This window comes from Podarcis melisellensis, assembly GCF_964234715.1.
Source record: "Podarcis melisellensis genome assembly, chromosome: 11".
Taxonomy (NCBI): domain Eukaryota; kingdom Metazoa; phylum Chordata; class Lepidosauria; order Squamata; family Lacertidae; genus Podarcis; species Podarcis melisellensis.
Window position 1 is genome coordinate 59,166,708 of NC_138543.1, and position 25,705 is coordinate 59,192,412.

A 25,705-nucleotide genomic window follows, 5' to 3' on the forward strand; every position below is an offset into this window, starting at 1 on the left:
TCAAAGCCCCGAAGTCCATTTGGGGGAAAAAACATGAGTGAATATCTGTTTAAAGCCCTGGGCATAAGGTGTGTCAGCTCCTCATAGCTCCTCTGTAGAAGCTCCACACATCTGCATATTAACCAGGCCTGACACTTGGCCAGTGGCTGGCTCCATGGAGCGTCTTGATCTATTTCCCTCTGAGTGTTTCATTAACCCAAGGAAATGTGGGCGACATCCTCCAGTTTGGCCTCAGACAAAAGGAGAAGCTGAGTTTGCATGCAGGGAGATTAGAAGAATTTCTGCTGTCCCTCTGGTTTTTTCCCCCCTCAGAGAATGTCTGTGTCCCAGAATTAAGCATAGTTGTGGAGTCAACTACATATTTGTGGGCTTATTTATTGTCCGCAGTGCTCAATGTGAGAAAAATTATCAGGATGACAATTGATTCTAATCACGACTCTAAATATACATCTGAGTGGAGCTGCATGATTCCCTTGCCTGCCTCTTACTTATTTTCTCACGGGAACAAAGGAAGCTGATTTATTCCGAGTCAGCCCATTGGCCCATCTATCTCAGATGCATCAACACCAGTGTTTCTCAAACTTGAGTCCCCAGTTGTTGCTGGCCTGCCACTCCTATCATCCCTAGCTAGTAGTCCGAACACCTGGAGACTCACGTTTGGGAAACGCTGGTCTACACTAACTGGAAGAAACTCTTCAGGGTTTCAGCTGGGATGTGTCAGGAGCGAGCCAGCAGTAAATCACACTGTGCATGATAGAATCCTTCCTAGCCCTACCTTGGAGAAGCCAGAGATTGAGCCTAGACCCTTCTGAATACAAGGCAGATGTTCTACCACTAAGCTACACCCTGTAGTAACCAGCTTTAGCCCCAGAATGTCCCTGTTGGCCCACTTCTGACTCTAGGCCTGTTTGGCATCAATCTCCATCTGCCCAGGACTGGTTGTATGAGGAGGAGTGGTTGAAGCCTCCTGCCCAAGCGAGGACATGGAAGACGAAGACTTAGACCCTGGGTCCTGATGGTGGGACAATGGGCAAGAGGCTGGGGAAGGGATGAGCTGGGAGGTGCTAGAGGCAGGAGATTGGAGTGATCAAGGGGGTGTCAGAAGAAGAAGACGGTCCCAGAACAGAAGAGGCAGGGAGGAGTCAGAGGGTACACTTGTCACCCCACAGCAGGACACCATCATCTGCTACTCTCTAGGTGGTTATTTGGGCCCCTCTGGAGTTCAGGGCCACCGACTTTGGCCCCAAGCATCCAGCCTTAGCTACCCCACCACAAGTAATGTTTGCTGGGCACAACTCTGATGGAAGAGCTTGCCGTCATCTCAGTGATGGAGCTTGTGCATGTTACTTGCATACGGTACGACGAGTGTTTGCAAATGAGTGCTGTCCCACTGGCTCATTAGTTATTTCCACTGTGGCCTTCAGAGCTGAATGAGATACTTGGTGCTAGCTCAGGAGGAAGGCGGAAAAGCGCTGTGTATCCATGGCACAGGACGCCTGCCTAAATTATTCCGAGAGTGTAAACAGCTCAGCAAATGAAGGTGTTTTATTTAAAATCATTCCGTTTGCTAATGTCTCTTCATATTCATGAGTTCAACGACTCTCACTTTCCCTCTCTGTCTCTGTTTACCCTCCTTTTTCCAAGGCTGGAAGAACGGCAGGTGTTCCAGATTCGCAGGTTCCTATTTATTCATCAGATCAAAAAGACAGGGGCTGGAGCGCAGAAGCTATTTTCTGGCTGTAGAGTGTCCCTGAAGGGTTCTCTCTCTTTTTGTGGTGTGTGTGTCGGTGGGTGAGTGGGAGTAGGGTATCAAACCTCTCTCCAAATGGCAGAGGCAAATACGTTGCAACATGGTCATCTTTTTTTATTCTTGCGTCTTCTGAATTCCACACCCTGGTGCGGCTTTGCGTTGGCCCCCAAAATAGCGGTGACAACAAATAGCATGCACAGCATCACAAAGGGAGGGGAAAATGGATGCAAATTGCCCGCCACCCATTCTTTTTTTTTCTTCTTTCCCCCAAAGCGGGATCATTTAGTCTGCTCGCTAACGCAGCTGCCTGCTTCTCCCCCACAGAGATATCCAACTAAAGCACCATTTAGAAACAATTTGGCTGATCCATCCAACACTTATTTCTTGAGCTGCCTTTCCCTTGCTCTGCTCTTTCTTTCTTTCTTTCTTTCTTTCTTTCTTTCTTTCTTTCTTTCTCTCTCTCTCTCTCTCTCCCTCCACCCCATCCCACTCCCTAAGAAATTCTGATGGACGAATCTTAAATTAAGAGATTCAGCTGTGAGCGCTCAGGCTGGCTGCTAATGTGAAGCTTAGGCTACTGCATCGAGGGGCCCTCTTCATCCAGGGGTGCTTATCTAAGCATTAGGCAACTTGTGTTTCTGTACACCAGGTTGTCGCTTAGCTGTAGATTATGCACGAATGTGGAGAGATGCTTTCGATCTGTTATATGGAACTTTCTTTCCCCGCAGGTCTTAGCTGCAAACCATTTAAGACAAAAGGCTCAGATTTTCTAGCAGTGGAACAAATCTGTCTAGGAAAACTGTCACAGTGCCTTTTCTTTGTGGATATAAAATAGGGAGGGATGGTCAAACATGTATCTCTAAATGGTTGTTTTTGGGGAAACAAAGCCCTGGATTTGGAGGTTCAAAGCAGGTCCATGATTGAAGCAGCCTAGGATCAACCTAGGTTTGCTACCAAGTCAACAATGAGCTGCAGCCAAACGTATCTGTTAAGTTGTGGGTGAACATATCAGACGACACAGTGATTCTTCAAACAGCTCTTATTTATTCACAGGCCAGAACAGAACTGAACTGAAGGGTTCAGCCAGCCTGCTTATATAGAGCTCCACTACAATGCAACTGTAACACTTTCTGTAACTATCCAATCACTGAATGTCACTTTCAATCCCTTATTTGCATCTGTGGACCTGAGTGAAAACTATCTACAATATCCCCCTGCTGGCCCAGGGTGAGAACTTCAGTACATAACAGTATCTACCTGTTACAGATAGGTAGCCGTGTTGGTCTGCCATAGTCAAAACAAAAAAAATTCCTTCCAGTAGCACCTTAAAGACCAACTAAGTTAGTTCTTGGTATGAGCTCCCAAGTTAAAACAGTACAACGCATCATCAGAGATCTACAACCTCTCCTGGACAATGACAGTTCTCTTTCTCAAGCTCTGGGAGGAAGACCTTTCATTGCCAACAGACAGCCACCCAATCTTAAACAACTCCTAACCCACAATAATACTACAACCAGACCTAACATGGACACTGGCACCAGAGCCTGCAATAAACCCAGATGCCAACTTTGCTGTCACATACACCCGGACAACACCATTACTGGCCCCAACAACATCACACATACCATCTCGGGACTATTTAATTGCTCATCGTCTAACATTGTGTATGCCATCAAATGCCAACAGTGTCCTTCAGCTCTCTATATTGGACAAACAGGCCAAACCTTACGCCAAAGAATAAACGGACATAAATCTGACATCAGAAATCACAAGACAGAGAAACCAGTAGGAGAACACTTCAATCTCCCAGGACATTCTATACAAGATCTCAAAGTAGCTGTTTTACTACAAAGGAATTTCAGAAATAGACTGGAAAGAGAAGCTGCTGAATTGCAACTTACCACCAAACTTAAAACCATGGAGAGACCTGGTCTGAACAAAGACATTGGATTCTTATCTCATTATACATGACAAAGCCATTTTTCACCTTCTCACCCCTTGCTTTTTCCTGTAAGACCTATTGCAGTCGTTAAGAGTCGTCAACAGGCTCATCACAGCTATCTGCCAATCACCCATTCCCACCACCCTTCTGAGTAATACCCCCCTCCACCTTCTCACTATATAGAAGGGTCTGGGAACTTCTGTTTCAGTGTATCTGAAGAAGTGTGCATGCACACGAAAGCTCATACCAAGAACTAACTTAGTTGGTCTTTAAGGTGCTACTGGAAGGATTTTTTTTTTTGTAGTATCTACCTGGTTAAGGTGTATTCACAGAGGGATGGGGTGGAGTTGACCCCTCTGGAAGCAATAGGGCTGGAGTAAAACATCTGTTTTGCATGCAGAGCATCCCAGGTTCACTTCCTGGCATTTCCAGTTAAAATAGGTCCAGGTAACAAGTGACATGAAAGACTCACCGTCTTCTCTCTCTCATGAGGGTGGCGCTGTGGGTTAAACCACAGAGCCTAGGACTTGCCAATCAGTAGGCGGCGGTTCGAATCCCCACGATGGGTGAGCTCCCGTTGCTCGGTCCCAGCCCCTGCCAACCTAGCAGTTCAGAAACACGCCAAAAAAAGTGCAAGTAGATAAATAGGTACCGCTTCGGCAGGAAGGTAAATGGCATTTCTGTGCACTGTTCTGGTTCGCCAGAAGCAGCATGACCTGGAAGCTGTCTGCTGACAAATGCCGGCTCCTTGGCCTATAGAGCGAGATGAGCACTGCAACCCCAGAGTCGTTCGTGACTGGACCTAATGATCAGGGGTAAGATAAAGGTAAAGGGACCCCTGACCATTAGGTCCAGTCATGGCCAACTCTCGGGTTGCGGCGCTCATCTCGCTTTACTGGCTGAGGGAGCCAGTGTACAGCTTCCAGGTCATGTGCCCAGCATGACGAAGCCGCTTCTGGCAAACCAGAGCAGCGCACAGAAATGCCGTTTACATTCCCTCTGGAGCTGTACCTATTTATCTACTTGCACTTTGACGTGCTTTTGAACTGCTAGGTCGGCAGGAGCAGGAACCTAGCAACAGGAGCTCACCCCGTTGCAGGGATTCAAACCACCGATCTTCTGATCAGCAAGCCCTAGGCTCTGTGGTTTAACCCACAGTGCCACCCGCGTCCCTCAAGAGGCAGTTTCATTGGCTGAGGGAGCCGACGTACAGCTTCCGGGTTATGTGGCAGTACCTAAGCCACATAAACCACAGAGCCTAGGGCTGAAGAAACAGAAAATGTACATCTTATAACAATCTAATGCTATACAAAAAATGTGATAATAAAACATAACTAATTTTTTTCCAAAATTTTTATTCATTTTATAAAACAAATAAAGAGCACAAACAGAAAAAAATAAACAAAACAAACATATTCTTGTCATATCCTTATTTTCTAAACGTTGTTAACTGGGCTTCCCCAGGTCCCACCTATCTGATTTTCATTTTACTTCATCTTTAGCAGTTTACATATATCATAATTTCTAACCATTTCTTAATAAAACATAACTTTAAAATAGGCACTCTACATCAAAAAAGTAACATTCAACCATCCTTAGAATAGTATAAAATAATAATATCAACATATAAAAGTTAAACAGAAATCCACTCAATAGTTACAATAAATAATATCTAAACTATAATCAATAAAACAACGGCAAGCCACAGTACATAAAATAATACAATACACATTGAGAAGCAAGGACTAGAGGGTAGAGCAAGGCAGGTGGAAGGAGGACTTGCCTGATGCAGTCTCTCCCCTCACCAAATTTTCCCAGCCCTCTTAAAGACATCCAAATTGGTGGTCATCTTTACTTCTTGTGTGAGGGAGTTCCACAGTTTAACAGTGTGCTACATGATAGGATCCCCCCCCACCTGTTTCTCTACCCACAAACACAAACACACATACCGTAGTGTATTTATGTTTTTAAAAACTACAAAACAGAACTCTGGTTCCTAGCTGTATCTTATTTTCACGCTGTTCCGTGAGATGCTGCCAGCTCTCTTTGAATCTGGCAGTCTCTCTCCCCGGTTCCAGAGGGGTGCTGTGCCGCAGTGGAATATATAGACGGAGAGGGCATCATTAAACTGGTATTTGGCAGGGCTTCATTATAGCAGCCGCGGCCACCCTCCTCTGGCAAAATCCTTCGCCTCAATCGTTCTGCGGATTGCAGCTGCTGGGACGGAGAGAGGGAGCGAGGAAAAGCAGGCCGGGAAGAACAGACAAGCCAAATTAGTATTATCAACGAGGGAGGATGGACGTGAAGGCAGAAAGGAACAGAGCGGGAAGGAGAGCAAATATTTATCAGCCTTGTAAACCCATTATTTTGTTTCATTTTACATCTCAGAGCATAGGTTGGGGCCCTAATCCGCCTTTCGCAGGTGAGGGGGCCTGTGTTCAAGACTCTGGCATGCCTTGAAAGCATCTTGGGGAATGTCTGTAGTGCATCTTCTATCCATGCAGAAGGTCCCAGGTTCAGTCCAAAATGGCATCTTCAGGTAGGCCTGGGAAAGAGTTCCAGCTTGAAAGCTCTTGTCATTCAGTGCCAACAGTATTGAACTACACAGACAATGCTCTGATCCAAGTCATCCATTTGTTCAGAACCATGAGGACTTGTATCTCAGCTTACTTTTAAGGCAGCCACTATAGCTCAGCAGGAGAGCATCTTCCTTGCATGCAGAATGGCCCAGGTTCAATCCTCAGCATGTCGAGGCCGGTGACAGTCTTCTTGCCTGAAAGCCAGGAGAGCCACTGCCAGTCAGTGCAGACAGTAATGAGTTAGATGGGCCAATAATCTGATTCAGTAGAAGACAGCTTCCTATATTACTGTGTTCCTACTGTTAGAATTCCTGCTCCATGATTGCAGTCATGAGATTGTTGTCTTTCACATGACAGTGTATGTTTTGACTCCACAGAGGGGAAAGTGACGGAGACAGGGTGTTTGCATCACTGTGTTCCATGAAGTGGGACTATTGTCCCTTGTTCTTTTTCTCTTTGCTGTCTGATGCTAGAGAGAGAGAGAGGGAGCCATGTTGCAGTGCTCCGTGTGTGTTTATATGTAAATAAAGTAGATTAGCCAAAATGCTGAGTTGCTGAGGTCTGTCACACAAGGTGTGCAAACTCTGCGGATCCCTAAGTGTGCCGGTGTCGGTTGGCATCGGTCGCTGTGATGTTTGGGCAGAAGAAAGCTTATGAAGCTCCTGAATGATCGACCAGGAGGGAGGGAACATGCCTGTTGGGCATGTGTCTCTGCCAGGGTCCTACTCAAGTGTAGGCTGAACTCCTAACACCTACTAGGGCCTCAACTTAAGGGTTTTCCAGATCCTTAATCATTTTAGTTGCCCTCCTCTTCATACATTCCAGCCTGTCAACACTCTTCCTAAACTGTGGGGCCCAAAATTGGACATAGTATTCCAGGTGTGTTCTAACCTAGGCAGAATAGAGTGGGACTATTACTTCCCTTGATCTGGACATTATACTTCTGTTGATGCAGCTTAGAATAGCATTGGCCTCTTTTTTTGCTGCTACATCACACTTTTGACTCATGCTGAGCTTGTTTTCCACCAAGACCCCTAGATCCTTTTCACACGTACTGCTAGTAAGCCAGGTGTCCCCCATCTTATATTTTTGCAGCTGGTTCTTCCTGCCTAAGTGCAGAACCTTACATTTGTCTCTATGGAAATTCATTTTGCTAGCAGTCAATTGAGTAATAGTTTTTTTACTCAATTGACTGCTAGCAAAATGAATTTCCATAGATACACATGTGTATCTGAAGAAGTGTGCATGCACATGAAAGCTCATACCAAGAACTAACTTAGTTGGTCTTTAAGGTGCTACTGGAAGGAATTTTTTTTGTTTTGACTATGGCAGACCAACACGGCTACCTATCTGTAATAAGCACAATGTACAATTAAAAACAGAAACATGACCGTAGTAGTAAATGCAGCTACCACTAGTAGTAAGTTATGGTGTGAAGTACTAATGATAGCACAATTAGTAGCTATAGTACCAGTAAATAGTAGTAGCAAAGTATTATGTGGAATGGTAGTATCTGTTTCTAAATCACATTGGTTGTTTTAATATTAACGGAATACTCCAAGCAGCCTACAATTTTAAAAAGATAAATCCAGTACTGGTTGTAGAAGCGGTTGTACTAGTAGTAAATTACTGCACTGAGTAGTCAGAGTGCTAAATCACTATACCGGGAAGGCTGCCTTTGCCCGTGTCCTAGGTCACCTCTAGTGCACAGAATAAGGCATTCAGATTCTATTTTTACATCCATTAAAATAAATGGATATCTTAGGGGTCTTGCCTCACGTTGAAAATTCTATCCCTGTGACATCCCACTGCTAAGATGTGTTATTTCTTGCTCATTTCAATTCACGATAGTCCCGTCACCAAAGATTTACCCTAGCTGCTCTCCCCCCCCCCACCTCCTCGGTTGACTTACTGGCCAGCAGTAAACACATGATAAATTCCAGACATAAAACATGCCAAAGTCCACAAACCCAATGGATCACCACGCGGGAGAAATAAAAAACGGAAAGCTGTTAGTTAGATGCCCTTGGAAATAATTAGTGGCTGTGGCTTGTGTCTCCCTCACAATCTGGTCTTCTGGTCCCCTGGCCTTTGGTTACTCTAATATCCCCAGTAAAAATAGATTTCCCAACCACTCACCCCAAAAAAGCACTTTGATGGAATGAACGTGATGAAAGTTCATCACATGCATAAATGACAGGGCCAGATGGATCCCAAAATAGTTTCTGGCTCTGGGATTAAACCAGCTTTTGCTCCAATATTCCAGTTCACCTTCCTTACGGAGCTAGTGGCGTTGGAATTTTAACGTCAAAATAGTAGTGGAAGCGGGTTCTAGCTCCCTCCCTCTCTCTTTCTCTCTGTGGCAAATAATGCGGCCCACGTAATTCAGAAATCCCTTCCCCTTCCATGGTTCCTTCCTTTCCTACGATATCCAACTAAGATGGGGCCAGTAGCCACCCACAGTTGGCCAGTAGTTCAATGAAAACAGACTGTTTTCTCCATCCCATTATCTAAAATTATGTTCTTGAATGCTAACACGCTGCCACGTCTTGGAAAAACCTAAGACAAGGCCTGATGGATTTGGCCAATGACCTGTCTAGTCCAGCATCGTGTCCTCACAGTGACCAACCACTGAGCACTGTCCCTTGTCCCTGACATAGGAGGTCAAACGCAATGTTGTTGTTGTTGACATCTGTCTGTCTTGGGACACAATGAAGGAGTGCGCCTTCAGGGGTGTAGTCAAACTGTTGGAGAGTTACAGCACCTGCTTCTATTGATGCAGCCTAGAATAGCCCCTTTTTTTGCTGCTGCAGCACACTGTTGACTCATGTTAAGCTCTTGGTCCACCATTGAAGGCTGAACCTTGTCCTTGCCAGGGAATCGTTTGCCCGCGTCCCCAGTGCCGAAGAGAGAGAGCAAAAAGCACCAGGAAAGTTTCTTCTTTGGAGAAAAGAGTTTATTGCAAACTGCGCACAGTGACAACCAGCAGGATCGCTCCTGCAAACTGGCTGTGTAGAAATACATTTCAGCAAGCCTTCTTATACCTTTTGAGCATTTCCCCCCCTCCCATTCCTTCCTCAAATTTTCCCCAATCAGCTGGCAAATGTTCAACTTATTCCCTTATATGGCACATCTATCTGCTGGCTAAGCACTTCCTCATACGTGTCTTTCTGCTAGCTAAGCACTTCCTTATTATGTGTCTTCCTGCTTATACACGTCTTTCTTATCTTTGCATTCCTTAAGGCAGGAAGCGTATGGCAGGAAACATGGTGATGATTCACCGTGCTAAGGAAGAAACCAAAAAGTTTTAAAAATTAGTTTCTTCCATTAGATTCACAAAATGTTTAGGGGTATGCATCCCCCTAGAAACCACCTTTTTTGCCAAGGTGCCCAAACATGGTTTGTAGTTTTGAAATATGAAAACAAATGCATGTTATAAAAGACAGAGTGAGACCTCTTTAGTAGGTTGGTTAGAATTGCAAACAGCTGCAATTCTGGCTAGCTGGTAAGGCAGGAAGCTGGACTCTTGACCTGCCTGAGTTTAGCAAACACCCATTGTTTGCAACTGCAAAAACAGGATTAATACAGGAATTTACTGCAGGAAATATTTGAGAGCAACCCCTACAAGATACAATGGTACAGAGAAGGCAGAAAGAAATCCTTCCCATGCCCTGCATGTATGTCTTGCATTTCTAAAAATATTTCTAAAACAGGAAACACAAAACAGGAAACAGCTCCCAGTCTGCAGAGCTGAAAACAGGAAACAGCTCCCAGTCTGCAGAGCTGAAAACAGGAAGCAACTTCTGGCCTACAGAGCTGACGCATTTGCGGTTTCTGCCTAACCACAGCTTTTAGCTTCTTCACCTTACTAACCCTTCCTTCTCCCTTCACTCCCTCCTCTTTTTTATGAACAATCTATTACTTAGATTCGTTCTGGGGTAAGGGTCTATATTCTCTCATAAAAGCAATTACACGAGGTCCCATCGTGCGGGATATCATCTTTTCCATCATATGTTGCATACATTGCATCAAGCAGGGAATACAGAAGCAGAAAAGCAAAAGGATTATAAGCGGCCCTGCTATCAATACCATAATATGCCTGATCCAACCACCATCGGGGAGCCAAGAATATAACCAATTCCATGGATCACCTTCTGTATTTTTTAGCGGGTTTTCAGCTATCATTGTTTCCATGTGGTCGATTGTGGCCGAAATGCTGACATTATTATCTGGGATAAACACGCAACAATGAGAATGAACTAACGCACAAACTCCTCCCTTTGAAGCCAACATTACATCTAAAGCATAACGATTTTGCAAAACGACCTCCCGCATAGCAGACACCTCTTGATTGAGGTCCTTTAGTGCCTTAATGGTATCATTAAATAGCCCTTCTGTCCAATTGGCGAGCAAATGAAGATCTCTATAATTCATGGCTGCCCCTAAGGAAGGTAGTAGGCCCCGCGATACCTGGGTCCCAACATAGTGGTTAATAGGGGTATTCACTGCCCTGCGGTTACGCAGTCTGAGAGATGTTGGTAACTCTCCTATCTTATATAAAAGGGGAACCACCACTCCTAGGGTACAAACTCCAGTAAGATCTCGGGGAATAGATTTGAATGCTGCATCGCCACAAATTAGCCAGAGTTCTTCCGGAAGAAGGTGACTGGTGTTTCGTTGTTGCTCCGACCATTTGAAAGCTTGTGAAAACAGAAGGCTTACGTGCCATAACTCCTGGGTGAAATTTAATAGGGGCTGAACAGAAGAATTGGATCTAGAGCTTTTGTGGAGGTGGTGCATATCAGTCATTAACTTGGCGCTAGTATCGGATTGATAACACCGTGAGGTATTTCCATAATTAACAAAGGCAGAGCAGGTCCTATTAAATACAAAATTCAATACATATAAGCAATCAGGATAAATCCCTCGTGGGGTTGACCCTTCAGAGAATTTTAAACAAATAAAAGCTGGCTCGGACAGGGCCAATTTTACGGGTGGCCACTGAGCTTCTTCAGGGTTTTTTCTATTTTTTACATTATAGATATCATCAATGGGAATTCCATGTAGCATCAAACCTGGCCGTTGAGCATAAGGTGGTATATGCATACACAGCCAACAATTGGAGAGATTTAACATTGTGGTGAACTTAAACATATCCTTGATATAAATATTGTCTTTCCACATCTTATGATAATTTTCTCCTCGTGATGTTTTATTCAATAATCTAGTCCCCATCTGCCCATGTTCACCAGGTGCAGCACCTTCCTTGTCTCCTACAACTATGAGAACGAGGAATACTAGGAGGATCATCAAGGGGGTAGAAGGATTTGGCTGTTGCCTCCCGCAGAACCTATGACGTTCATGCCAGCAAAAGAAAAGGCACATCCATATGGCAAGGGCGGTTGAGATAACTCCCACCCACCAATATTCGGGGGTCATTTCTAGCTTTTCTTCTTATCGCTGAAGGGCCCACTGATATTCGTATTCAATTATTCTCCGGGCCTCAGGGGTGACTTTCCACTTTTCTGCTGAAGCACCCACTATATGGAGCAATTTCCCTATAATCCCTTGTTGATGGGCTGGGCCCTCGTGCTGTCTTTCCAAAATATTATATCCAAAAGGGACCTCTCCCTCTTCATATATTAACATGCACCCACAGGAATATATCCACCCCTGCAACAGCCTGACACATGGGGTGACTATATCAAGGGGTTCTGGTCCTAATACCAAAAGACCTACTGGTGCCTCTAAATTTGCTGGAGAGCAAGTTTCTACGTTGGGGATGCTGCCCGCGGGCGCCCCTCCCATCCAATTCTTCAGCTGTGCGTAGAGATATCAGCTTCCGGTGTGATATCAGCAGAGCGGTCGTCTACCAGGCGTCTGGAGATAGTCAGCCGAAGGGAGTTCTCTGGATCTGGTGTAACTGTCCAGTCTGAAATGGCTTTCTTTACTCGAGTATGGTGGACCCACGGGGTGATGCCAGCAACCTTCACAGCAGTAGGTGTAGAAAGTAGCACAATGTATGGTCCCTTCCAGCAAGGCTGTAGGGGGGCTCGCTGCCAGTCTTTCACCCACACTTCATCACCTGGCTCGAACTGATGGAACGGTTCAGTTAACACACATGGGGTGCGAGCCTGGGTCCACCTGTGGAAACAGGAGAGAACTTGGGAGAGTGACTGCACATAGTTATTCAATTGCATATCCTGGCTAGCATATGGAGTTAACATTCTAACATATGGGACTGGTCTCCCAAACAAAACCTCAAAGGGTGACAAGTGGGTCCGCTTTGAAGGGAGACTGCGGACCCTGAGCAATGCTAAGGGCAACATGGCCACCCAATTAGACCCGGTCTCCTGCGTCAGCTTGGACAGCTGATTCTTTAGAGTTCTATTCATTCTCTCTACCTTTCCAGAACTCTGGGGTCTATAAGCAGTATGCAGCTTCCAGTTGATCTGGAGCGCTTTTGCCAGTCCCTGTAGGACTGCATGAACAAATGCTGGTCCATTATCAGATCCTATGGACCTTGGCAATCCATAGCGAGGGATGATTTCCCTAAGCAGGCACCTGGTTACTTCAAGTGCCTTTTCAGTCTTGGTGGGCCATGCTTCGACCCACCCGGTGTAGGTGCACACTGCCACCAGCAGGTAACGGTACAGTCCACAACGGGGTAATTCAGTAAAGTCCATGACAAGATCTTCCATAGGTGCAGTTCCACTGTGCTGAATCCCTGGGAGAGCCAGTGGTCCGGCTCTGGGATTATTCTTTTGGCATAGCAGGCATTTCCTGGAGATCTGGGCTGCCAGTTGGTAGAGGTGGGATATATAGAAGCACTTCCCCAGCTGCTTGGTTGTAGCATCTGGTCCTATGTGGGTTGAATCATGGTACCTCTGAATTATCTGCCGAGAAAGAGACTCTGGAATCCATATCCTGTCATCAGGGGTAAGGTACCATCCTTCCTTGGACAAGGTCAGTTCCTGGGCGTCTGCAGTATCCTTTTCCTGCTTTGCGTAAGCTGGTTTATCAGTGGTGCTTAAAATCTCTTCTGGGACCAGTGCTCCGATAACCAAGGTGGGGGCCAGTTCCCGGGCTGTTTCCTTGGCCACTCTGTCTGCCAATCGATTTCCTCTGGCCACTTCCCCTGGTCCAGTCTTGTGGCCATAGCAATGGATAACTGCCACTGCCTCGGGCTCCCATACAGCATCCAGAAGGTTCAATAGAGCTTGTGGGTGGGCCACCTGGTTTCCTCTGGAGGTAAGCAAACCTCTTTCTTTCCATAAGGCTCCATGGGCATGTAAAGTCAGGAATGCATACTTAGAATCTGTGTAAATGTTTATTTTCTGTCCCTTTGCCAGGCTCAGGGCTCTGGTCAGCGCAGTTAATTCTGCCAGCTGGGCCGATGTTCCAGGCGGGAGTGACTTTGCTTCGATCACCTGGTCCTCCAGGGCCACCACTGCATAGCCCGCCTTCCGTTGCCCAGCCTCAACAAAACTACTTCCATCTACAAACCATGAAGGCCAATGGGGGTTTGCCTCATCTTTGAGATCAGGTCTGCTGGAATATACCTCGTCCATTACTTCGATGCAATCGTGCGTCTGCTCCTCACCTTCTCCTACCGGCAACAGGGTAGCTGGGTTGAGGGCGGTGGTAACCTGGAACTTCAAACGCGGGTGCAACAACAGCATCTGACACTTTCTCATCCTTGCTTGGGAGAAGAAATAGGTACCCTTCATGTCGAGTAGAGCTGGGACTGCATGCGGGGTCACACAAACAGTGTCTTGGCCAAAAGTAAATTTGTCTGCCTTGTTCAGTAGGGTAGCTACTGCCACAACTGCTCTCATGCATGGCGGTAAACCTTGTTCTGTAGGTGTCAGGCGCTCAGATAGGTATGCCACAGGCTGTTGCCAGCTTCCCAGTTTCTGGCATAACACTCCCTTTGCTGTTCCCTGGTCTTCATCCACAAACAGGGAGAAAGGCTTTTCTGGATTTGGGATACCCAGCGCTGGTGCTTGCTGCAATGCCTTTTTCAAATCCTGGAAGGCATGTTGTTGCTCTTCTCCCCACACAAAGGGGTCCTTTTCCGTCCCTCTGGTTGATTCATGCAGAGGCTTGGCAATTGTGCTGTAATCTGGTATCCATATTCTGCAGAATCCTGCCGATCCCAGAAAGCCGCGAAGTTCTCTGCGATTCTTTGGTTCTGGAATCTGGATAATGGCTTGCTTCCTTTCTTCCCTTAGGGTCCGTCGCTGATAGGATATATCAAATCCAAGATATTTCACAGTGGGTTGGCATATTTGGGCTTTTTTCTTAGATACTCGGTATCCAGCTCTACCCAGATGGTTCAGCAAATCCTTGGTGGCTTCCATACACGTGTCTTTGTCTGAACAAGCCAAGAGAAGATCATCCACGTACTGCAACAAGACTTTGCGTGGGCTGGTGGGGAAGCTAGACAGGTCCGATGCCAATGCTACCCCAAAAAGGGTTGGAGAATTCTTGAACCCTTGTGGAAGCCTCGTCCACGTATATTGCACCTTGGTGCCTGTTCCTGGATCTGTCCATTGAAATGCGAACAGGGGCTGGCTTTCCTCTGCCAGGCGGCAGCAGAAGAATGCATCCTTCAAGTCCAATACTGTGAAACAACATGCAGTAGGAGGTATTAGACTAAGCAGCGTGTAAGGGTTGGGCACATTGGGGTGGAGGGTTTCCACGGCCTGGTTGACCAATCGAAGGTCTTGGACCGGACGGTACGTGCCATCTTCCTTCTTTACCGGCAGGAGTGGGGTATTCCACTGAGATTGACACTGTCTCAGGATGCCATGGCGAAGTAACCGTTCCAAATGTACCCATACTCCCTCTGCAGCTCTTCGGGGGATAGGATATTGGTTTACAGCCACAGGGTTGGCGAATGGTTTGGGCTTGACTATTATAGGTGGGATGTTCTTTGCCATTCCGGGCGGGTTGCCTTCTGCCCACACATCAGGGTTAACTTCTTGCAAGAGGTCCTCTGAAATAATCCCCTCCTCTTCTTTTACCATCATTAAGCGCCAGTGTTCCCTTAAAGGTACCTCTAAGGAGAATTCCCCTGCTGGCCCTGTGGTCATTGTTACTTCTCCTGTTGGTTGGAAAGAAATCTGGGCTTGCAATTTTGATAGCAGGTCTCGGCCCAATAATGGGATGGGGCACTCCGGTATATACAAAAACTTGTGTTGGACCACTTGGCCGCCCAAGCGACAGGTAACAGATTGCAGGAATGGGGCTCTTTGTGATTTGCCTGTAGCTCCTACTATATTAATTGTTTGCTTGGTGGGCTTGGATACTGGTACTGGCAAAACAGAGTGTGTGGCTCCGGTGTCCACCATGAAGGGGATGGTTCGGTTCCCTGTTTGTATTTTGACCATGGGCTCACGGGAACCTAAATCAGCTGGGCCCGGTCTGTCCTAATATTCTTCCTCTTCCTCTCTCAGGCTCATTGCGCCGGACTGCCTTTGGGCTGGGGGGTGCCAGGGGGGTCCCTGTCCACATCCTCTACCCCTGCCGACATTCGCCGATGTCCAGGGTCTCAGTTCCTGTCCAGGTCCCACGGGGGTTGGCCCTGGGATTCGTTCTCCTCGTCCTCTTCCACCTGAATGAGCCTGTGGGCATTCTCTTTTCCAGTGCCCTTCCTGCCGGCAGATGGCGCACTGGTTCCTCCCCAAACGGCCTCTCCCTCCTCCCCGGGCGCTTCCTTTTTCATGAGGGGTGGGTGTGGTAACCTGTAACGCCATCAACTTTTTTGCTTGATATTTTTCCTTCTTCTTTTGTGCCTCTTCCTCCCTCTGATTATAAGTGGTTTGAGCCAATTCTAACATCCACTCAAGGGTGTGGCCCATGAAAGCCTCGTGCTTCTGGATTTTTCGGCGGACATCGGGTGCTGCCTGAGCTACAAAGGCAGTTTTTATGATCGGGGCATTGGCAACCTCATCTGGGTCTACAGGGGTATACTGGCGGTAAGCTTCCTTTAGTCTTTCCAGATAGGCGCCTGGGGGCTCCTCACTCCCTTGCATTATCTCTCTGATCTTGGCAAAATTAGTAGGCTTCCTGGCTGCCCTTCTCATGCCATTTAAGACATTCTGGCGATAGGTAATGAGGGAGTTCTGACCATTGGTAGTTTGGTAATCCCAATCTGGGGTTTCTGCTGGGTATAAAATGGCAATGTTGGGCTCCTGTACTTGTTGCTGTCTCAGATGAGTTCTAGCCTCAGTATGAATTCGCCTAACCTCCTCTGTAGTTAGCAGGGCATCCATCAAATACTGTACATCATCATAGGTGGGATTGTAGGTTTTGAAAATTCCCTCAAACAGCTTAATTATTTTTGCTGGGTTTTCCTCAAATGAAGGGTTTTGGTTCCTCCAATTACAAACATCTGCACTAGAGAAGGGGACATGTTGAACTGTATAAGTTCTATTGGGCACCACTCCGTTAGGTCCCGCGGGGGCCGGAGGATCATATACTCTACGTAAAGGCATCATTCCAGCCCCACCCTTTTTCTGCACCTCATGGGACTTATGGAGGGCCGCCCTGGTTGCTGCTTCTATCCATTCCTTCTGCCATTTCTTCCCTTGTGTTGGGAGGCATTCTGCTGCGGCCAACAAGTGGGGACCAACATCTACTTTTTCTGCATAAGGTTGTACATACCGTTGCAATCTTATCGACTGATACTGAGTCCACCCTTTTCCTTTCTTTGCTAGTTCAAGTAATCCCTTTAAAAATTCCTCATCATCTTCTTCATCTGATTCATCAGCCTCGGAGGGTTCAGGCTGGGGGCTAGCTCCTCCCAGTGCCTGGGGACCTGGGTCCGGTGGATTTGCCTGAGGGGCAGTTGGTGGAGCATAGGGTGGAGGTGGTCTAATAATTCCTCCCTCCTCTTCTTCTTGGTCTGGTATCACTGGGGGCCTTTCTGACTTCCCTGCCGGTCGAACTGTACAAACTGCACTCTGTGGGGCGTTGCCTCGGCAGGCTTTCAACCATGGTGGGTTCTTCTCTACATTGGTTTTCCAAGTAGAAATATAAGGGATCTGGTCTGGGTGGACATTCAAGATGTTCTGATATAATGGACTGATTAGCTGCAAATCAAAGCTTCCTTCTGAAGGCCAAGTAACTCCTTGTAAGGGCCAATCAACTTCACACAATGTCTTCATTCTCTGTCTTCTTAATTTAATTCCCCAGTCATCATTTTTTGTGGCGGCTTTCCAATTGTTTAAAAAGCATTCCAGGGGACTACATTGGCTTGCCCCAGACCCCATTTTTTTTTCCCCTTCAGATACTCCTCTCCTAACTGGGTTATAAATTCTTTCACACACCAAATAATACAGATTGTGGCCTGCACGAGGTCGCCCTGGCAGAAAACGCACAACCCTGCAATCGCTCGACCAAGGGGCACTAATACCCCGGCCCACACTCGACAATTCAATCACCGGAGTATCTGACATGCAACACACACAACATACAAATCACATCAATATAATTTCCCCTCCTTCCTCTGTTCCAAATTTATGCTGGTGGCATTCTCCTGCACAACCAGTCCCCTTATTCCTGGTGGCTGGCACTGTACTGCACAACCAATCCCCTTGTTCCTGGCTGGCACTGTACTGCCACAGCCAGGTGAGGCTGATCAGGCCTCGCCCTTTCCCTTGGGCTTACCTTTTTTCGCTGCAGACCCCTTCTGGCCAGTTCTCTTTTCTCCCTCGACCTGTGTCTCCACTCCGGAGCGGTGTGGCTGGTTCCCCCCACGAATTGGCAGGGTGCGCGCTTGGAGCCTGCAAAACGCCGATCCGAGCTGTTCACCGAGGTCGAGCCTGGCCCTCCCCGGCCCTCTGGGGTGGGGCAAAGATTCCCGGCCAATGCACCAAACTGAAGGCTGAACCTTGTCCTTGCCAGGGAATCGTTTGCCCGCGTCCCCAGTGCCGAAGAGAGAGAGCAAAAAGCACCAGGAAAGTTTCTTCTTTGGAGAAAAGAGTTTATTGCAAACTGCGCACAGTGACAACCAGCAGGATCGCTCCTGCAAACTGGCTGTGTAGAAATACATTTCAGCAAGCCTTCTTATACCTTTTGAGCATTTCCCCCCCTCCCATTCCTTCCTCAAATTTTCCCCAATCAGCTGGCAAATGTTCAACTTATTCCCTTATATGGCACATCTATCTGCTGGCTAAGCACTTCCTCATACGTGTCTTTCTGCTAGCTAAGCACTTCCTTATTATGTGTCTTCCTGCTTATACACGTCTTTCTTATCTTTGCATTCCTTAAGGCAGGAAGCGTATGGCAGGAAACATGGTGATGATTCACCGTGCTAAGGAAGAAACCAAAAAGTTTTAAAAATTAGTTTCTTCCATTAGATTCACAAAATGTTTAGGGGTATGCATCCCCCTAGAAACCACCTTTTTTGCCAAGGTGCCCAAACATGGTTTGTAGTTTTGAAATATGAAAACAAATGCATGTTATAAAAGACAGAGTGAGACCTCTTTAGTAGGTTGGTTAGAATTGCAAACAGCTGCAATTCTGGCTAGCTGGTAAGGCAGGAAGCTGGACTCTTGACCTGCCTGAGTTTAGCAAACACCCATTGTTTGCAACTGCAAAAACAGGATTAATACAGGAATTTACTGCAGGAAATATTTGAGAGCAACCCCTACAAGATACAATGGTACAGAGAAGGCAGAAAGAAATCCTTCCCATGCCCTGCATGTATGTCTTGCATTTCTAAAAATATTTCTAAAACAGGAAACACAAAACAGGAAACAGCTCCCAGTCTGCAGAGCTGAAAACAGGAAACAGCTCCCAGTCTGCAGAGCTGAAAACAGGAAGCAACTTCTGGCCTACAGAGCTGACGCATTTGCGGTTTCTGCCTAACCACAGCTTTTAGCTTCTTCACCTTACTAACCCTTCCTTCTCCCTTCACCATGACTCTCAAATGGCGCCAACTAGAATTGGCATTTCCCATATGTTGCCCCTGTTTGCATCTCCAAGTCGCCCAATACGACACCCCACTCATTCTGTATCCTTTGCACAACGTGGCAGAATGAGAGAAAGGTAGTTGTGTTTATGCCAAGGCCTAACCAGCCCTATGTACCCAAAATGTTTATTTGTGTATTTATCAGGGGCCATTGTCCATTTCCTTGGTGTGTCCCCGGTTCGAAACAAACAAATGAAAGCATTTGTCCCCATTGCGGTCTTTAGGGGAAATGTGGAGGCGTCTCTTTAAGGCTTTGTTAATGCTCCTCTTAACTGCCTTTCCAGATCAATGTTGCTCAGTGTGATTGAGCTGAAGCTTTTTGTATGAGAAGTACGGGCCTGATCTATTGAGAGATTAAACATTCTATTAAAGCATTTAAATTTTTTAACAAGGGAACTGTTCCGGGCCAGTTTACACACACACACACACACACACACACACACACACAAACAGAGAGAGAGCTTTATTTATTTATTCAGGGCACTCCTAGCTTGTTCGTCTTTAAAACAGATCCCAGAGCAGGGAACAAGATCAAAGCTAATAATGATGATGATGATGATGATGATGATGATGATAAAATAATAATAATAATAATAATAATAATAATAATAATAATAATAATAATAATAATAAAATAATAATAACAACAACAACAACAACAACAACAACAACAACAACAACAACAATAATAATAATAATAATAATAATAATAATAATAATAATATAAAACAAATAATGATAGCAAATATAAATCAAAGCAGTTCGGCGAGGGGAGAGTAGAAAACATCACTTCCTCCAATCAACTAACCAGATGCCTGATGAAATAAATCAGCAAAAATGTCTTTCAAAGATGCCCGAGGCTTGTCAGGATTGGTGCCGGCTGAATTTGGGGGGAGGCAACTGCTACTAAGAATGCCATCTCATGGGTTGCCTTCAGAAAGAATGGCAAGGCAAATTAAGCTGGCACGTACCTGTGGGCATATATAATGAGAGGGAGGGCATTCTCTGGGGAAGCCCCTATGTTGTGGAGTAGCAGTATGGTGTAGTGGTTAGTGTGTTGGACTGTGACCTGGGAGACCAGAGCTCATTGTATCATACAACTTGTAGAGTTGGAAGGGACTTCAAGGGATGCGGAGTTCGAATCTCTGCTCAGCCGTGCTGCTCACTATGGTGAATTTGCGGGGCAGTAACTGCTTCTCGAGGGACGCGGGTGGCACTGTGGGTTAAACCACAGAGCCTAGGGCTTGCTGATCAGAAGATCGGTGGTTTGAATCCCTGCGACGGAGTGAGCTCCTGTTGCTCAGTCCCTGCTCCTGCCAACCTAGCAGTTCGAAAGCACGTCAAAGTGCAAGTAGATAAATAGGTACAGCTCCAGAGGGAAGGAGAATGGCATTTCTGTGCGCTGCTCTGGTTCGCCAGAAGCGGCTTCGTCATGCTGGCCACATGACCCGGAAGCTGTACACTGGCTCCCTCAGCCAGTAAAGCGAGATGAGCGCCGCATCCCCAGAGTCGGTCACGACTGGACCTAATGGTCAGGGGTCCCTTTACCTTTACCTTTTAGCTGCTTCTCAGCCTAACCTACCTCACTGGGCTGTTGTTTTGGGTAGTAAATGAAGAGGGGGAGAACCATGTATGCCACCTTGAGTTCCTTAGAGGCAAAGATGGGTATAAATGCAGTAGATAACAAATAAATGAAACCTCCCTCCCTACAGAGGCACCTTCATTATATGGCTTTTGGTGAATGCTTTGCTATGGCTTTTGACCTGGTAGGGGTCACTAGAAGGAGCTAAATAAGATTCCTGCCTATGGAATGCCCTTTGTCAAGCAACAGGTGAGAAACTTGAAGCACAAGGGCCAAACGTGGTCCTCCATATCCATGTGGCCCCTGGGACACACCAGTTTTGCTTCACTCCTTCAGTGTCTCCCCCGGCCTTGAGCTCTGCTTGTTTGGCTGAAGGATAGAGAGGGTTGTGTGCAAGTGCGCATAGAAGGTGAGATTCATGTCCACCGTTCCGCCCTCTTTTGCCTCTGGCACCGCCCACCACTACCATGTGGCCCTCAAAGGGTTATCCAGAAGGAAATGTGGCCCTCAAATGGAAAACATTTCCCAACAACCCACAGGCACAACTGGTGTTAACTTTGTGGCCCCACGTGAAAAATATAGAAACCTCAACTGCTTTTCAGGGCCTTTGGATAACTGGGAATATTGTGATTTTAAAGGCAGGATTTAGTTTCATCTGAGCTGCTTCTGTCATAACATTGGTTTTGTTTTGTTTTGTTTTGTATCGCTACATGCCCTGCAGTCATTTGATGTAGGGCAGGCAAGCAATGCTCTGGTCAAATAAAGTAAATTGCTTAACCATCTCGGACCTTCTTACTGCTTGAACCCTAAGTAGTTGGTGCCACATTTAAATTACTTCTGCAATTAAGTGCAGAACTGAGAAACAAATCACAGATGCCTAGCGGTCATGATATTATTCTCTAAGTATTCCACGCAGCCGTTTCAGGTGTCCCACTGGGTATGTGAAACAAATGATAAAACAATATATGTTATATATTTTCCCTGATTACATTGTGCTGCTGTTTTTTATACAACTGAAAACATACTTTTCATTTACCCCCTGCCCAACATTCCTCTCCCTGCCCTGTTTTTTCTGTATCTAGGAACTTTCTTTACACACACACACACACACACACACACACACACACACACACTTGAAGAGAGGAGTGGTTGAACTTATTAAAACACACTATTCTGCTTTCATACACACACAAAAATGGGCAAATTGCATTTGCAATACTTATTACAAAACTTCCACAGCATGAACAATTCGTAAAAATTATGGCTATTCTTGCCACCTGTTTTACAAAGCCTTCAAAGGAAGAGAGGTTCTGCATTATGGTTTCTTTCCATTTTTCACTTTCCCAGCCTTAATTTTGGTTCTCCACATCTTCATATCAGCTTGCGACCTTTTTTGAGTCCTCGTGAAAACCCGTCAGCATTTTGGTGTGAATTTTCCACAACACGGACAGTTTTTATCTGCAATTTTGCCTAATGTACGCATATTTTGAAATTTCTTCCGGCATAATGCATTGATGTGTCTTACTCTCATTGATATATGCATCTTTATGCATGGGTGGTGCTGTGGGTTAAACCACAGAGCCTAGGACTTGCCGATCAGAAGGTTGGCAGTTCGAATCCCTGCGACGGGGTGAGCTCCCGTTGCTTGGTCCCTGCTCCTGTCAACCTAGCAGTTTGAAAGCACGTCAAAGCAGTGGCATAGCGTGGGGGGTGCAGGGGGGCCAGCCGCACCAGGCACAACATCTGGGGGTTAGGGTTAGGGGGCGCAAATCCACGGGTTAGGGGGCGCAAATCCACGGGTTAGGGGGCGCAAATTACTTGCCTTGCCCCGGGTGCTGACAACCCACGCTATGCCACTGCGTCAAAGTGCAAGTAGATAAATAGTTACCGCTCTGGCGGGAAGGTAAACAGCATTTCCATGCGCTGCTCTGGTTCGCCAGAAGCGGCTTAGTCATGCTGGCCACATGAGCCGGAAGCTGTATGCCGGCTCCCTCGGCCAATAAAGCGGGATGAGTGCCACAACCCCAGAGTCGGCCGCGACTGGACCTAATGGTCAGGGGTCCCTTTACCTATATATGCTTTAGCCCAATATATGCCTTTATTTGTACATGTTTCTTGGATGGAGTCCTGTAAAGCAAAATCAGGAGAAGTGTGCTTCTTCTGGTCCTTCTGAGCCTTCGGGCCTCTCCTGGTTCCACGCAGCCTCTCCTGAGCCTCCTAAGATGGCCTCAGGTGCAATGAAAGATGTCCCTCAATATTCAGCACCTGGGAGAGTTGCCTCACCCTGCCTAATACAGGGGGTTGCCAGCCTATTTTAGGCCTGTGGGCACTTTGGGATTTTTGAGTGAATATTGCAGGCACCTCTCACTCTGGTCACTTTCCCCCCATGGATCAGACTTCCCCTCCCCACTTCAAACAACAGAAGGGAAGAAAGTGTGTGCTCAAAAATATAATTTCCCCAAGGAATCTGAGTTAAAGTCAGATCCAGTAGAATGAATCTGAGCCTTCAGCATAGAGCTGAAAGAGGAAGTGGGAAAGAGGGTCCCTCTTCCCAACTTCCTTCTTCAGCTCAACGTTCTTTTCTAGAGACTCTCACTAGATCTTGACAAAGGGAGCACTTAGTGCATTCCTCTCAACTGCCCTGATTAAACCCAGAAATCCCATTTTGGGGCTCCATGCTCTCATGTGGTTCACATGACTCGCCTGAGAGCATGGTCCAGAAGATACATGTCCTGGTTTTTGGCCTGGACATGTTGGAGGGTATGTTGGTGTGTGTGTTGAGATGGGGCTCAAAGACTTGATGGGCACCATGGGAAGACCTCAAGGGCACCATCGCCCCCACAGATGACATACTGTCATCCCTTGGCCTAACAGTAGGAATGGGAAAAAATAAACTCTACCTCAGGAGCAAACTTCCCTGACAATGACGGGCATTCGGTGGCCTATTTTTAGCTGCTTTTAAAGGCACCTGAGTGACTCGTGAGCCCTGTCACTTCTCTGACAACGAGCCTTAATATGTCTAAACATATATGTGTATAATAATAATCATTAGGACGGAGCAGCTCAGCCGCCTGCCGCCCGGTTTGCAAGATGAATGGCATTAATCAACAGGATGCCTTCAGAACTTTTGGCGAGTCATTTGTTATGCTAATTGGGCCACTTAAAGTAAACTGTCAATGGGCGCTGATCTTTTGACAGGCGGGAGCTGATGTCGGGCTAATTAATCGGCATATGCAAACAGCTCGCGTCGCCCCAACTTTCCAAATCTAATGTTCATTAGGAAAGGTGCTACTAATCACCTGGCCAGACCTTCTGATAAATGGGAGGGCAGGTGGGGAAAGACAAATCCAGATGGGAGGCTCGCACTACATCCCTGAGTAGCGAGAATGACCACCTTATAATATTTTATATAGGCAGAAAGAGGCTTTGGAGGAGAAAAGTCAAAGCACCCACACAAGGCAAAAGGTTACTCTGTTCTTTTCTTTTCTTTTTAATGCAGGGGAGTCCTACCTTGTGACAGGTGGATAAACATGATAGATGTTGAGTCATCTCAACTTTAACATTTGTAAGAGGTTGTGGGTGGTCCTATTTAGACCAGGAGGAAATATTTTCCAGACAAGAGAGACCTACACAATCCTGAATAATAGTGGTGTATTGCATATACAGTGTGTTTTATACCCCCATTCAGAAGCACAGTGCAATATTCCCCATTCCGAAACATTGACCTGGTTTAATGGTGCATCATTCCTGCATTCAAACCCTCAGGGTCTCAACTTAATGGTGCATCTTTCTCCAAGGAAAAACACAGACTCCCCATCTTAGATTTGCAACATTCTCCACTGGGGGGGACGCCTCCCCCCCCAATATTCTGCCATTTGATAGGGGGTTGTATAAATGTGCCTTCAGTCCCTGTTTCCATTATGGGACAGACCTATTGGTGGATGAGACAGTGAGAGTGACGAGAAAGAAAGAGGCACGGGGTTTTAGTGAAGGAAGATAAGCAAGCGCAAACATGGGGCATAGGGAGTGTCCAAGAAAGAGGCATAGCACTGGTGGATGAAGCGATTCATATCTCTTGCTACTCTTCACTGCAAAGAGTAGGGCATTTGCTGGAGGAGGGCCTGTATATTTCCTCAATGGGAAGTTCACAAACTGCAGAGACCACAGACTTACCATCTCCATCAGTAGAAGTTGTGCTTCAATTGCAACATTGTCCCCCAGGGGCACACTTTAACTTTATTACCCATCCACCCCCATAGCAACCATTCACAAAGAGGAGAAAGTCGAACTGTGTGCCTGAAAACAGCATTGGGGAGGGGATGGTTTTGACTTTTTGAAACTGTACCCCAGATGATACAGATTTTGTCCTTATAATTCAATGAGAGGTGATGAATGAGCTGCAGTTGCATGGTCCACGCCTTTTGTTTCCATATCTGCGTTCAGCATTTTGCTATGATGCTAAGAATGCTATAGAATCTCCAGCTTTTAAGAGCATGGCCAGGTTGCAGAATTTTGGAAGGTGGGAAAATGGAGAGAGATGTCTGGGGCGGCTGCCGACACAAATACCCATGTACAACATACTCACAACTAAATCAGATTCTTGGTGCAAAACTGCATTTTTATCCTGGCAATTTAAACTTAGGCCAGCCAATGCCAGCTTAAAGCACAATAAGAAAATGGCTTAGACTTTCACGAGTTTCCTGGGAAAGGGATTTGCACTGCTGCTGCAAGTGAACCATCAAGAACATCTCCCTCTCTTTCTTGTACAGCAGAGGAGAGGAACTTGAGCCTCAGGGGTCAAATGCAGCCCTCAAGGTCTCTCCATCTGCTCCTTGGAACTCTCCAGGGGTCGCAGCCCTCCCTTGCCCTG

The 25,705-nt window shown here is 46.4% G+C and overlaps 1 protein-coding gene across 13 annotated transcripts in view; it reads left to right on the forward strand.

Annotated features, from left to right (window-relative positions):
• CELF4 (CUGBP Elav-like family member 4) overlaps positions 1–25,705 on the forward strand; it is a 792,127-nt gene that overhangs the window by 388,521 nt on the left and 377,901 nt on the right. The window lies entirely within an intron of this gene.